This window comes from Diabrotica virgifera, chromosome 3, assembly GCF_917563875.1.
Source record: "Diabrotica virgifera virgifera chromosome 3, PGI_DIABVI_V3a".
NCBI classification, from domain to species: domain Eukaryota; kingdom Metazoa; phylum Arthropoda; class Insecta; order Coleoptera; family Chrysomelidae; genus Diabrotica; species Diabrotica virgifera.
Window position 1 is genome coordinate 138,935,808 of NC_065445.1, and position 15,889 is coordinate 138,951,696.

The window sequence follows — 15,889 nt, forward strand, 5'->3', positions numbered from 1 at the left end:
AAGAAAACAGCCATGCTAAAATGCTCCGGTTAAATTTGACACTACGTCCCGAGCTAGAAGTAGTGCCTGACTCACAAAACATATAAATAATTTTATCTACCTTTTTTTTTAAACATATTTATTTATCTGCAAAACAAATGAAATTGCATAAAAATGGTGCAGAGATCAAAAAATGAAAAATCTACATTGAGAAAAAAATATAACCGTAACTTGGCAATCTAATTTTATTAAAAATGTTTGACGTTTTTTGATACTTCAATAAACAAAAAAACAACTAAAACGTACACTCTCTCTCTACAGGATAATTGAATAATATAAAGCAATCACCAAAATAATAAAAATCACATTATTTTTAATAAAAAATTAAAAGTTTGTAAAAACAGTGGATAACTTTTTCGAAAATGCAACTAGTGACATTTCATGTTATTAGTACAAAATGTGAGTAACAGAATGCGCCTTAAGAAGATACATAGAACTCACCTAGGACCTAAAATAAAAAGGTTACAAATTTTTTACATTGTCAAGTAGAGGGTTTACCCGTCTGAATAATACGTTTTCTCGAGGTCTGCAAAGTAGGCATCCGTGGGGACGATAAACTCATTCGACTCAAATTTCTGCCCAGCGAGTGACTTTTTTAAGGTTGGAAACAAAAATAAGTCGCACAGAGCCAAATCTCGATAATGCGTTAAATGTGACAGCAGTTCGTAGCCCAATTCGACCAATTTCGCTATGCCGACGACGCGACGGAGGCATTTTTTCTTCGCGAATTGGGGCTGCAATTCGGCTTCGAATAATTCGGCATATTAATGCCCTGTGATCGTTTTGTCTTTTAACAGAAAGCACCATTTGATATAAATCACACGTTGTGAATCCCAGCAAACGGTGGCCATAACTTTTGCGGCTGATAGGATAGTGTTCGCCTTCTTCGGAAGATATTCGCGGGGTGACGTCAACTGTTTCGATTTTCTTGGTCTCTGGTGTGTACCACTGCATCCATGATTCGTCAACGGTTATGAAATAATATCGAAACTCCTTCGCATTTTGCCTAAACAGTCTCAAACACTGCTCTGAAGTGGTCTCATGGTTGCGCTTGTTGTCCTGAGTGAGCAAATGCGGCACCCATCGCGCCGATAGCTTTCTCATGCACAACATTTCATACATAACTTGACCCAGGCGATCCTTTGAGATGCCTACTAACTGTCACGAGGTCGTTAATTTTATTCACGTTATCCTCCTTGGTACCGTAAAATGGGGTGAATAGGTACGATTTTCAACTTTCAACTGAAAAAAATCTCACTAACACATATTGCAAACATAAAACTTATGCATTGTTATTTGGGTCTTACCTTCCTATTTTGATATTTAGATGTTAATAAATTCAAAAGTTAATACTTTAATCACAAAAAAATCAAATCCTGGTGTTCCTATTCACCCCACCAAGTGGGGTGAATGGGAACACCTGTATTAAAAACTATTGTGTTCCTATTCGTACATTTGTAGGGTCAATAAAAACAGGTAAAAAGTGTCTAAGGTGTAAAGTATCATACACAAATAAATATAAAGTTTGTATTGTTGGAAAAATATATTGCTGAAATGAAAAATATTTTTCAAACTCTAATTTGGCATTTTTCTTTGAAAGACTGTTAACCAGTTTCCTTGATAGTCTAGGAAACTTGTCTTTAGCTATTGTGGGTTCATTCCTGCCTCGTCCTGTTTTTCATTCCTCAACTATTTTGCGCCACATAGTCTTCATGGGCCTTGCTGCGTTTTGACATACATTTAAACTTTTTGGACAGCAGTTCTGATGATTGCAGAAAACTGTATAAATATTTATTTCAAATTTACCGAATCCACATTTGGTCCTTTGAGCCGGATGCTGATAATTAGTGCCCATAATAATTTAAAAAAATGTGTCATAATACCACGCGTGGTTGAGAACCCTGGTAGAAGTTTGTTTTGGATTGGAGACGATAGCTTAAAGCTAGAAACACGTTTTGCAAGGCATGGTTTGTTGTTGGATGAGATATTGTTTCGTTTGGTCTTACTCTATGGAGATATTAGATACAAAAGTAATTTCTAATATGTGGGGTGAATGGCAACACGGTAAATATTATGTTCCTATCCACCCCACATATCTCAAATTCATGACGTGAACAGTCAAGGTCGGATGTCAAGATGGCGTCCTCTGGCACACACACGTTGTCAGAGCTCTCGCAAAATTTAAATCAAAAATGTGGTAAATGCAATAGAAAATTTGTAAAAGGTGTGAAGTGTTGTTTGTGTCAATCTACCCTACACCCTACAAATGTGCAAATGTTGAGGAAAATGTTGACGTTATTGACTTCAAGTGCGAAAGCTGTGACATACCGGATAACGACTTTTATGATGCCATTGAGGATTTATCAAATACCGGCAAGTTAAATTCCAAATTATTTATCTATATGTTTAAACAAAAAGATGATTTAATTAACGAACTTAAAGATAAAATAAAAATTCTAAATTCTCAAATAGAATTATTAAATAAATTAAACACAATTTACCATTTGCCAGTTGATTTAAATACAGATAAGGCAGCTAATATAAAACCGGCCTTGTCAAAACAAAACCAGATTGATAAAATTGCCACAAAAACTACATTAACAAATGTAGTACCCACTACTAGCAAAAACGATGGGAATTCCTTTTGTGAACAAAAACAAGACCACAACAAAATAACACGCAATCAACTGTCTACAGAAATTTTAAAAATAGAAACACAGAATAAATGTCAAGAGATTATAAATCTACCAATAACAAAGGCTAAAGAAGAATGGACTGAAGTGAAAAGAAATAAACAAAGAAGAAAAAAGATAAATAGACCCCAAATTGTTGGTACCAGCACCGAGGGAGCTGCTGCCGGAATAAAGGGTGTCCCTAAATTCACCGACTTGCATGTATACAGAGTTGACCCAGCTACTGATATGGCTACGATAGAAAAATTACTAAAATCGCACTTCCCAGAGGTTTTATGTGAATCTATAACATCCAAACATCCAACCGTTTATGCATCCTTCCAAGTAAGAATATATCAAGAGAATTTTAAGAAAGCTATGGACCCATCGATCTGGCCTAAAAATGCATGTGTTAATAGTTTTTTATACCTTCGGAACAATTACAAACTCCAATCCCAGAGGTAATGTTTAACCCTGAGTTGATGCTACTTAATGTCCAAAGTATTCGTGTTGAAAAAGCTTGTGAAATTTCTTTAGACATTAATAACTTTAAGGATATAAACGTAATTTGTTTAACAGAATTATGGTAGACAATTGACTCTGTAGACTACGTTTACCTTGAAGGTTATAATCTAGTAAGTAACTACACCCGTGACAACTTCTGCAGAGGTGGAGGCATAGGAATATGGGTTAGAAATGGTTTAAAATCAAACAAAATCGATGTTCACGAGTTTTGTGTTAATAAACATTCAGAATTTTGTTCCATTTTATATAAAGACAGATTTAATAACATAGTTATAATATTAAACTGTTATAGGTCCCCCTCTGGCAATATTAATACTTTTTTAGAAAATCTTGAGTCGGTTTTAAATTTCGTTTTTAAATCTAATACTTATATTATTGTATGCGGTGATTTTAATATTGATACAAGATATTTAAATTATGATGTTATCAAACTACAAAATGTCCTTTCTTCTTGTAATGTAAATTGTAAATCTCGTAAAATGACCCACTAGGGTCACGGATACCAGCATTACGACGATTGATAACGTCTTTGTTAATTTTTCAAACTCTTCTGTTACTTGTGTAAACGACAATACTGTGTTCGACCATCGAACTGTACTGATTGAGTTTGATTTTGGGGCGGGTGAGTCGAATGTTTTCTTAGTCCATTCTTTAACGGTAAAATATTGCAAAACCTCTAAATTTTAAAGAACCGCTTGGATTGACATGAAATTTGGTATACACATAGCTAACAAGTCAAAGAGAGAAAGTGATATTGTGCCGATATGTGCTTTTGCCCTGGGGGTGGTTTTCACCCCCTCTTAGTGGTGAAAAAATATTCGTCCAAAGAAAGTCAGGAAATGGATAAACTGGCTAATTTTAAGTAACTTTTCTTCCATAGAGTTTTTTCACTAAGTCAATACTTTTCGAGTTATTTGGCAGTGAATATGTTCACTTTTTCAACGAAATAACCACGCTTTTAGACGGTTTTTCGTAAATAACTCAAATAGTAAGTATTTTGTCGACAAAAAATTCTTAGGGAAAATATAGCCTGTAAAAAATTTAAAAAATGGTGTTTATATCACGTCTCTATACCTAATAGAAGCAGAGTTATAGCTAATGAAAAATAGGTTTATATTCGTCAAATTCCAAATGGAATACTTTAACGTGAAATAACCAAAAATTAAGCACATTTCGAGGAAAATTCATTACAACTTATTTAAAGTGTTTAAAAAAGCTTCATTTTTGTTTTATAAAAAAATTTCTAACATCAAAATTAAACAAGTTACGCTCAAAATAAAGTTAGTCCCTTTTGGTTTTGGTAAAAAAATCGAGAAAATCATCCCCTAATTAGTATCTTAAATGAACTTAATCGTTACGACTTCACAAGTTTCTTGACTCGTGTATATATTGTTTATACGATCTGTAAGTCTCATCGGCTCAAAGTCCTTATTATTGAAAGGGCTGTAGTTAAAAGGGGTTGAACAAGTCACTGATCACGAATGTATGCACATTTAGAAACACCAAACCTTAATCAATTTTTGTCTAACAGAAAAACAAAAAAACACATGATACTCAGAAAAGCAAATCTGACTTTTTTTGTTTTTCGAGATTTTTGGTATCTCTAACAATTTTTAAGTTATTTTGAAAAAAGCATATTTTTCAAAATTTAAATTTTTAAAAATTTTACTTTGAAACCAAATTTTTTCAAAAATAAGCACTTTGAATCGATGAAACTTACAAATCATATAAACACAACATAAGTAAAATAATTTGTGGAGCGGTAACGATTAATTTCATTTAAGTTGCTAATTAGGGGGTGGTCTTCCCGATTTTTTTTTGCAAAAACCAAAGGGACCAACTTTATTTTGAGCGTAGCTTGCTTAAATTTAATGCTAGAAAGTTTTTGTAAAAATAGAAATAAAGCTTTTTTAAACACTTTAAAAAAGTTATATTGGATTTTCCCCAAAAAGTGCTTAATTTTTTGGATATTTCACGTCGAATTATTCTATTTAAAATTTGGTGATTTATGAATCTATTTTTCATTGGCTATAACTCTGGTTCTATGGGATCCAGAGACCTAACGCGTACACCATTTTTTTTTTACTTTTTAATATTCAATATTTTTGCTAAGGACGTTTTTTTCGACAAAATACTTACTTCTTGAGTTATTTGCGAAAAATCGTCTAAAAATGTGGTTATTTTGTTGAAAAATGAACTTATTCACTCGCAAATAACTCGAAAAGTGTTGACTTGGCGAAAAAGCTCTATAGAACAAAAGTTACTTAAAATTAGTCAGTTTACCCATTTCCGGACTTATTTTGGACATATATTTTTTCACCACTAATAGGGGGTGAAAGTCACCCCCAGGGCAAAAGCACACATCGGCACAATATCACTTTTTTTCTTTGACGTGTAAGCTATACGTATGCCAAATTTCATGTCAATCCAAGCGGTTCTTTAAAATTTAGAGTAAAAACCGTGAAAGAATGGACTATCTATCAAAAAAGAAATTTTAATGACATTACTATAAATAAATTTACTTCTTCTTCTTCAGTTTATTGGCCTCCACCTACTTGGGTATTTGGCCAGCTCATCGTCTCGGAACAAGGGAAAAATCCCTTATTCACTTACAATTTGGAGTTAGTACATTGTACAATTTGTTTCTTCTTCTTCTTCATCTTTTTCTTCTTCTTCTTTAGTTAACTAGAAATTTTGGTTGGTGTGGGACAAACATGACAAGATAAAAAAATTTCACGCTGCAACCTCTCTTTCCTTGTCTAAGGGGGCAACTGTCTATCAATACACAATGTTCTTTTTCTTCTTTGATTTAGGAGAAATTTTGAGTTGGCATGGGACAAATACAAAAACTTAACTTTTTTTTTTCCAACGACATTAAACTTTACTCTCTCAAGGGCAACTGCCGACTACTACACAATCTTATTCTTCTACTTCTTTTTTAGTTTACTGGCAATTTTGAGTTGGCATGGGACAAATTCAACAGACACAAACTTTGCTCTCAGGAGCAACTGCCGACCATTACACAATCTTATTCTTCTACTTCTTTTTTAGTTTACTGGCAATTTTGAGTTGGCATGGGACAAATTCAACAAAGACACAAACTTTGCTCTCAGGAGCAACTGCCGACCATTACACAATCTTATTCTTCTACTTTTTTTTTTTGAGTTTACTGGCAATTTTGAGTTGGCATGGGACAAATATAACAAGACACAAACTTGTTTCTCTCAGGGGTAACTGCCGATCATTACACAATCTTATTCTTCTATATCTTATTTACAGGCAATTTTGAGTTGGCATGGAATAAATACAACAAAGGCACAAACTTCTCTTATACAGGGCAACACCTGACCATTACACAATCCCATGTTGTTGCCTCAGATAGGTATAGTGAAAGACCCAGGTGATTACAGAATGTTTATATAGAAACAAAAGATTATATTATTCGGATATACGAATTATATTTTCACGTGTACTTTTGACATATTTTTCAAATTATTTATAATATATTCATTTATGTTATTAATTTATTTTCAATATTTTACTTTCCTCATAACTTAATTTTGTGTATATTCAAAAAATGTATTAAAAGTTTAATAAGAACCAACTGCGGTTTATAAAGAAGGGTTGTAAGGGATATAGGTGTTGGGCACCCATTTTTAGCTAATTCATTATATAAATCAAAATTTTGCACAGTATTAATAGGGCATTCAAGAATCACATGTTGTAAATCTGCTAATTGACCACATTCACAATAAGGATGTTCTACTATCCCCATTTTAAATAGGTGATTTGGAACCAAACAGTGACCTGTACGCATTCTGATAATAGTTGTTATATGTCTTCTATCTATGTAAGGAACATTAAGATACCAAGGACTATTTTTGAAAACTGGTTGTAGCTGTTGATACCAAATACCTTTATATTTAAAAGATTCCTTCCACTCTTTTTTAAATTCATCCCAGTACATTTTTTTAAAAAAGGGAAAATAGTCATCTTTCTCCACCTTTATGTTTACTGGACAATTGAGACAACGACCTACATTAGCAAGTGAATCAGCTTTAATATTTCCTATTACTCCGGAATGCCCTGGGATCCATGCAATGATAATATCTAAATTAATATTTTTTGCTTCTAATATAAGTCTTTTTGTCATTCCTGAACAACCATTTACTACCTTTAAAGTTTTGTTATTAATTTTCTGGATAGCACTTTGAGAATCTGTAAAAATGATGGCTTTGTTAATATTTTTTTCTATGCAAATTGATACTGCTTTATTTATTGCGATTATTTCAGCATTACAAATTTGAATATGGCTAAATAACTTGGCAGAAAAATTATACTCTAAGGATGGGATATGTACACCCATACCTGAAGTATTTAATATGGGATCCACTGAACCATCAGTGTAAATCCATGTATATGTATGATATTTTTCACAAAATTCATTATAAAACTTTTGTTGACTATAAATTTCTGTTTTGGTAACTTTAGATGATATAATATTGACTGGTTCTACAAGATATTTTAATTCTATTTCATAAATAGGATTTATTTCTGATTGTTTAATATTTATAATTTCATTTTGGGAATTAATGTTTGCTTCTATTAAATATGGATATTGTCTATATTTCCAATAGCCAATATTTGATTTACAATAATTTGTAATATTATTAATTATTTCCTCCAATGGATTACCCTTTAGTTCTTTAATTTTAAGTAACATTTTCATAGAAAGAATTTTTCTTCTATATTCTAGAGACATTTCACCACATTCAGATAATAATGCATTTGTAGGAGTTGAACGCATACAACCAGTAACAATTCTTAAAGCTTGAAATTGTATGGAATCCAATTTTTTTAAAACCGTTTTGTTTCCAGGTGTTAAAATACTACCAGCATAGTCTAGATGTGATCTCACTAAACCTTTATAAATGGTTATTAGGGTCTTAGGATCCGATCCCCACCAGGTTCCACATAATGCTCTCATTATATTAAGCCCCTTCTCCGATTTATTGCAAGTATTCTGAATGAACTCTGACCAGTTTAAAGACCCAGTTAAATTAGCCCCTAAGTATTTAACTGATTCCGACCAGTGAATTATATTATTATTATACATAATATAAGGAATATATTTGTAACTTTTCCTTTTTCTGAACAATACAGCTGATGATTTATTAATAGAAATTTGTAAATTATGCTCAGTTACCCAAGCATGAATCTTCTTTAAATTATCATTTATCTCTGTTATTAGTTTATTTGGATCTTCACCTACTATTGTCATAACTATATCATCTGCATATTGAATTAATTGAGCCCTACCTAATGGAATTTGGTGAATATTTTTGGTATAGATGTTAAATAATGTGGGGCTTAGTGGGGATCCCTGCGCTAAACCTAAATTGGATACCTTTGGGCCAATTATATTATTCTTACAATCTTTAATAAAAATTTCCCTATTATTTAAAAATGCAAAAATAAGATTTACTAAATCGATCGGAATATTCATCTCTATTAGTTTTTCATACATCAAATATATATTAACATTATCATAAGCTGCTTTGATATCCAAAAATACTGCAATTAACTTTTTATTCTTACTAAAGGCTTCCAATACTTTATGTGTTAGTAGATTTACTGCCTCCATACTTCCTTTTCCTCTTCTAAAACCTATCTGTAATTTAGGCAGTAATCTATTGCCCTCTATAAACCACTCTAACCTATTTTTTATAAGATTTTCTATTATTTTTCCCACACATGATGACAATGCAATAGGTCTATAATTCTCCCACAATCCTATATTTTTCAGTGGTTTTAATATAGGTATTATTAATATTTGTTTCCACTGATATGGAATAGTCGCTGTTAATAAAAGTTTATTATAAAACTTTAAAAGTAATGACAAAGCAATATTAGGAAGATTTTTGATCATTGAGTAGGAAATTTTATCTAAACCAGAGGCTTTATCCTTTTTTATGTTTAAAATGTTTTGTATCTCTGCCACAGAGAATGGTTCAGTAATTACTGTTGAAGGGAGAATATTAAAGCTAGGATCTATATTAGAGATTGACATATTATCTAATATTTGTAATGCTACAGTTGGATTTGGTAATTTATTTGTATTACTCGAATTTTGATTATTTTTAAATTTTTTAACGGTTTTCCAAACTTTACTAGTAGGAGTATCCCTGTTAATAGAAGAGCAGAATTCTCTAAAACTATCCTTTTTCTTGCGTTTTAAATTCCTTTTGACATATGCTTTTATTTTTTTATACTCTATATAATTCTCTATGGTTGAATTACTTTGATAATTCTTGATAGCATTCCTTCTTAAGCATATTAATTCATCACACTCTGCATCCCACCAGGGATTACTTTTTGTAGTAGATGTTCTAGTTTTATAAAAAGGAATAGTTTTAGAAGCCGCATCATTAATAATATTAATTAACTCTTTATAATCTACCTCATCCCTACAATTATTTACTAATGAGTTTTCTATATACTGATAATATTGACCCCAGTTAGCCCTTTTGTAATTTCTTTCATTAGAGATTTTTAGTTGGCTAACATTATTTAAATTTTGTTGATTTATATTAATTTTGCAAATCGTTGGAAAATGATCGCTACCTCCAGTATCCTCATATACTTCCCATACACTATTCATAGCCAATACAGCAGACGAAATGGTCAGATCCACTGCGGATGGATTTTGACCTGGTTGACCCAATCTTGTAGGTGTACCATCATTAAGCACTACTAAATTTTCCTCTTCAATAATTTTTATTAAAATTTTACCATTTATATCAGAATGATTACTTCCCCACAGTGGATGATGGCCATTCAGATCTCCCATGATTATGAATGGATGGTGAAGAGAATGTAGTACCTCTTTAAAACCATTATCCTGTATCTTAATGCCAGATGGGTTATATACATTCAGAATCTGTATATCATATTCTTCTAAGAGAATACCAATGGCTTGAAAATTTTTATGAGACCTTGAATTATCTATGTTAGTTCTGCTATGTATAATTTTTGATTTTATTAAAGTTGCAATTCCCCCATAATTATCATTACGATCACCTCTATGTATTATATAGTTATTAATGGTAAAATAAAAATCTGGTTTCAGCCAGGTTTCATTTAATATAATTATGTCCGGGTCAATTTCTTTGATAAAAATTAACAAGCTATCTCTATTACTATTAACACTGTGCAAATTCCATTGTAAAATTGATAATTTACAGTTACTAATATTCTGAGTCATCGTCATCATTTATTTTATTTAAGGTATTTAAATTTGTAACATTATTTAGCCGGGTCATAAAACTTAAAACATGAGATCTATCAGAATCTTCTAGCTTTCTTGCTAGATTTATTATATCGTCTAACATATTAGAGTGGTCCCTATCAATCCGATATGAGTCCAGTCGCTGAGAAGTCATTCCCCTACTAGATCCTTCTATAGAATCAGAAACGTGATATGTATTATTTGTACTTGTTCCTATTATTGGAGATGTATTATATAATCTGCCGTTTGGACTTATTAAATATTCTTGATAGGATTTTTTATCATATGTTTGTTTTATATCTGTATTTTTTCTTTTTTTGCTATTACTTACTGTCTCCCTGTATGTACTTTTCTTATGACTCACGTCAATGTTATGTATGCCCCTTCTCTGATTAATAGTTACCTCATTATCTTCAGATCTAATATTTTTTAATGCAGGAAAATCCTGTTTGTATTTTACAAATTCTTGGTTTTTATTTATTTTAGGAAAGAATTCTGATGCTTCATAAAATGATAAATTATCTAGTGACATATATTCCCTAATATTTTTTTGTCTTTTATACTCTGGACAGCTCCTGTTTGTGCTATTATGCTCATTACTATCACAATGTATACATTTAATGAAACAAATTATGGACCCCCTCTCATGTTCTGAAGAACCGCAATTTAAGCATTTACTTTTGTTACTTTTACAGATTTTTTTTACGTGACCATAATTTAAACAATTATAACATTCAACAACCGGTAATATATAAGGAAGAACCCTATGTTCTATGCCACAAATATATATACTTTTTGGTAAAGTAGTTCCCGAGAAGGTGATACTTATGGTACCTGTAGGTATATATTCAGCCTCCATATTTTTAGTAGTGATCGCATTATTTTCTAATGAACTTTCCTGGTTAAATATGGTGATTCTATTGGAATTCTTTTTTTTCGTACTTAATCTTCTAGCTTCAATAATTTTACAATTATCAATTTTTGTTTCAGAATATTTGACAATCATTTCATCTGTAAAACTCTTATCGATAAATCTTACTACCCCCTTAGAGGTAACATTTTTATATGGAATAAATAAATCATAACCCTTCTTTATAACCGCTTCATTCTTTAAAAATTTATTGGCTTCTGAACTAGTTATAAATTCCACACTAATTCGATTTTTACCTTTTTTATTAATTTTTTTAATAGAATTTAATTGAAGATCAAAAATTTCACGTGCAATAGCCAAATAGTTATAGTTTCCTATATTTTTGTCAGTATTGCTGGAAATGTATACTTCATACGGACCTTTATCTTTATAACTATATTCAGAAACCTTTTGTAAAGGTTTTTTAAGTGGTTTTTCAGTATTTATCTCACCACGTGAGGTTAAATTTTCAGATTCCATCTTTTCGCCTAGATTATAAGATATTTTTTTAATTTGATTTTCAAGTCTGTCTAACGGGGGAGGTCCCCCGCTAGTTTCTGCCATAATGGAAACCCCCTTAAACCCCTTAGTTAGTAGAAACTTTTACTTTTACGTACTTCAAATTCAATTAAGTAATTTATAATTTATTTAAGAGAAAGAATAAGTTAAATTTAGGATGTATTAATACTGAATATTTACCGTTTACACACTCTGTAATCACTTAACCCTCCACCAACCTTTTTTTCCTTTCTCTGGTAGATGGACGTTGAACAACTCCAAAACTGACCTCCAAATAACTCCAGAAGTGTTAATATTACTGAAAAAGTATAAAAACTTTCTTCCGATAATGAAAACTTGGCAGTTCAATTTGAATTTTTTTGACAATCTACGGTAAAACTCACTATGACAGTAACATGCCTGTTAGATTTTATAAATAAATTTATAAATGACATCTCAAGTGAGGACTGGAATCAAATATATGGTATCCTAGATACAAATATTGCTTTTAATACCGTTTTTAATATTTTTATGTTTCATTTTAACATTAATTTTCCTATTGGTTATAAATAAAAAGTCCAAATTAAATAGTAATAAATGGGTTAATAATGAGGTGAGACCATCAAGTTGCCAATTAAAAAATTTGCATGCATTATCTAGGGCATTTCCAGAGTTGCGTGATTATTATAGACATAAAAAAAGAGAGCATCAAAAGCTTCTAAATTTAACCAAAAAATGCCATTACCAAAATATAATAAGCACCTCAGATAATCCTTCTAAAAGTGCTTGGAAAATTATATCTGATTTTTCAAAAGGTAAAAAAAATGAGAGTAACAGAATACTTTCAAACGGGGATAACTTAATTACAGATTCATTAGAAATAGCCAATAAATTTAACCTATTTTTTAAAAATGCTCCATTGGATGCAATTGCGACAATTCCAAACAAACCTGATAATACATATCCTTGTAACAACACTGTTTTGGATGTCCACTTTCTTCTACATCCGTACACTACAATAGAATTAAACAAATTATTAAACCAAAAACTAAAAAACAAAAAATCTCAGGGCTTTGATGAAATCCCTGGGTTTTTAATAAAAAAGGTCGTTTCGTTTATAATATCGCCATTAACATATTTAGGTTATTTATCATTTTCAAATGGCAATTTTCCAGATTGTATAAAAACGGGAAAGGTGTTACCAATTTATAAAAAAGGTGACCCAAAACAAGTAAATAATTACCGCCCAATAACAATTTCTTCGGTATTTTCAAACATTTTTGAGTACAGTTATTTACAAAGACAACTCATTTTTACAGACGAATAAAGTGATTGTTAGTAACCAACATGGTTTCCAGTCCAAAAAATCTACCCATACAGCAATGCATTCCTTTTATGATACTCTCGCATCTTTAATAGATACTGGAGAGAGTCCTGTTGGGATATTTTGTGATCTTAGCAGGGCTTTCGACTGTGTCAATCACGAAATTTTATTTTATAAATTAAAAAATATCGGCATTCAAGGACGTGCGTTAAATTGGTTAACATCATATTTAACTGCACGTCGTCAATACGTCAGCTTAACAGAAAAAGGAAAATTATCAAATGCGACGCATAAATCCAACTATCTCGATATTGACATAGGTGTACCGCAAGGCTCAATTTTGGGACCTGTTCTCTTTCTTATTTATGTAAACGATGTTGTCTCGGTTAACTCGGATGGACATTTCACGATATTTGCAGACGACATAAATGTAATAGTCAATGGACCTGATACTTCTTTGAAGTCCAAATGTAACAGCTTACTGTCAGATCTTTACAACTGGTTCTGTAATAATTATTTATTGTTGAACACCCAAAAACTCTTTTCATGCAGTTTCATAATAGGCAACGATGTATTAATCCAATTAACTTAAATATAAATGATAATGATATTGAACTTGTTTCATCATTAAAGTTCTTAGGACTTCATTTAGATGAATGTCTTAATTGGAGGAAACATTGTGATACGCTGGCCGCAAAGTTAAACTCAGTAACGTTTTTGTTTCGAAATTTAAAACAAGTATTAACGGAGAAACAATTAATAATGCTTTATTGTGCCCAAGCCGAATCTCGTTTGAGATACGGGATTTGTTTTTGGGGATCAAGTTGCCATATCAATGAAGTCTTTTTTGCACAAAAAAGAATAATACGGACTATTGCTGGTATTCCTCATAAAACAAGTTGTAGGCAGTACTTTCAAAATTTCAAAATATTGCCATTGGCCTGTATTTATATTCTGGAGACTTGTATATATATATATATATATATTTAATAACCTCGAAAATTTTAAAACCAATGGGCAAATACATAACATAAATACTAGATAAAAAGATACCTTGCGTGCCCCAATGTGTAGGGGAAATATATATTGCAGGTCCCCGGGTATAATGGGACAAAGACTCTATAATAGATTACCAGCGCATGTAAAATTGTGTAGGAGCCTGACAAGCTTTAAACTAAATTTAAAGGAATTTCTGATGACACACACTTTTTATTCGGTTGAAGAATTTCTTCAATTTTAAATGTATTTTCATTGTTTGTTTGTGTAGTGAAATTGTTTATTTGTTTGTTATATTTACTTAATGTATTACTTTTGACTAATTCTATACAGACTCTGTCTGTCTAAAAGAAAATAAAGTATTTATTTATTTATTTATTTATTTAGTAGATAATAATTGTTGTTAACAAAAAAAGTTAACCGATAAATCAAAATACCATCATGTTATATTGTTGTAAAGGTTAGAATAAACAAAAAAAATATTCTTCAATCTATTTTTACAGACATTTTGTACTTACTGAGAAAGTTTTTTAGGATGAGAAATATCTTCAACATTAACGACCTTGTTTGCATGCCGAGAACATAGGAACCAGTGACGCCAACAACACAAACCTAAATTTCCTAAAGCTATATCACGTTAGCCAACTTGAAAAAATTAAATAGCCCAACGAAAGTAATATATATGTTTAGGGAAGATTATTGTAATTGTTTAGTGAATTTTTGTTCCTATTCACCCCACTGTTCCGATTCACCCCATTTTACGGTAGTCGTTTTCGGGGCACCTGGCCATGAGTTATCAGAAACCGACCTGCTACAACTCGTTAAACCAATTTTTGACATTCGCCATCGAAGAAGAAGAGTCACCGTACAAGGTCTTCAAGCGTTTTTTTTTATTTCGCTACGTGATTTCCATTTCAAAAACAAGATTCAAATCGCTGACCGGTATTGCTCTTTTTTATTTTTCTAAAATCCTCAAACACGCTCACACACGCTGCAGCGCGCTGTGAAAATAAAACTACTAATAGTCCAATTCCGCTGAGATTTTGACACAGGCGATCTAGAGAAATGTATTATACAATAGTAGATTTATTTTGCGATAGTGGCGCTCTCGAGCGGTGAGGCTAAGTAATTATCGGATCACCCACGTAAATAGTCCATGTGGTGAGACCGCTCCCGTCTGAAAAAAATTCTGATTCGGTTTCTTTGTGGATTCCTATTCAAAAATATCTCCTTTAAACAAATCTGAAGGGTACCGGGCGGAATTTTTGGGCAGAAATTGTTTAAACAATTTTATAAACAAATACAAAAGATCACCTTTTTTTGCCCCGAAGAATATTTTTTTAGGTTTTTTTGGATCATTCTAAACAAGAAAGGTATTTTGTGATTTTTCTCAAAAATTGATAGTTTTTGAGTTATAGGCGATTTATAATCTGAAAAATTCGAAAATAGGCATTTTCAAGGCTTAAAACGCTTTAAAAAATTAGTATTTTTGAGGTTGTCAAGTACTTGAATTGTAGTTTAAACATTAATTTTCAAGATTTTGCAGACTGATCGGGTCTAACTTCAATTTACACCGTTGTTCCCAAATCCCAAAATGCGCTTTAAATCTCTTATAACTTTAAAACTATTAACTTTTG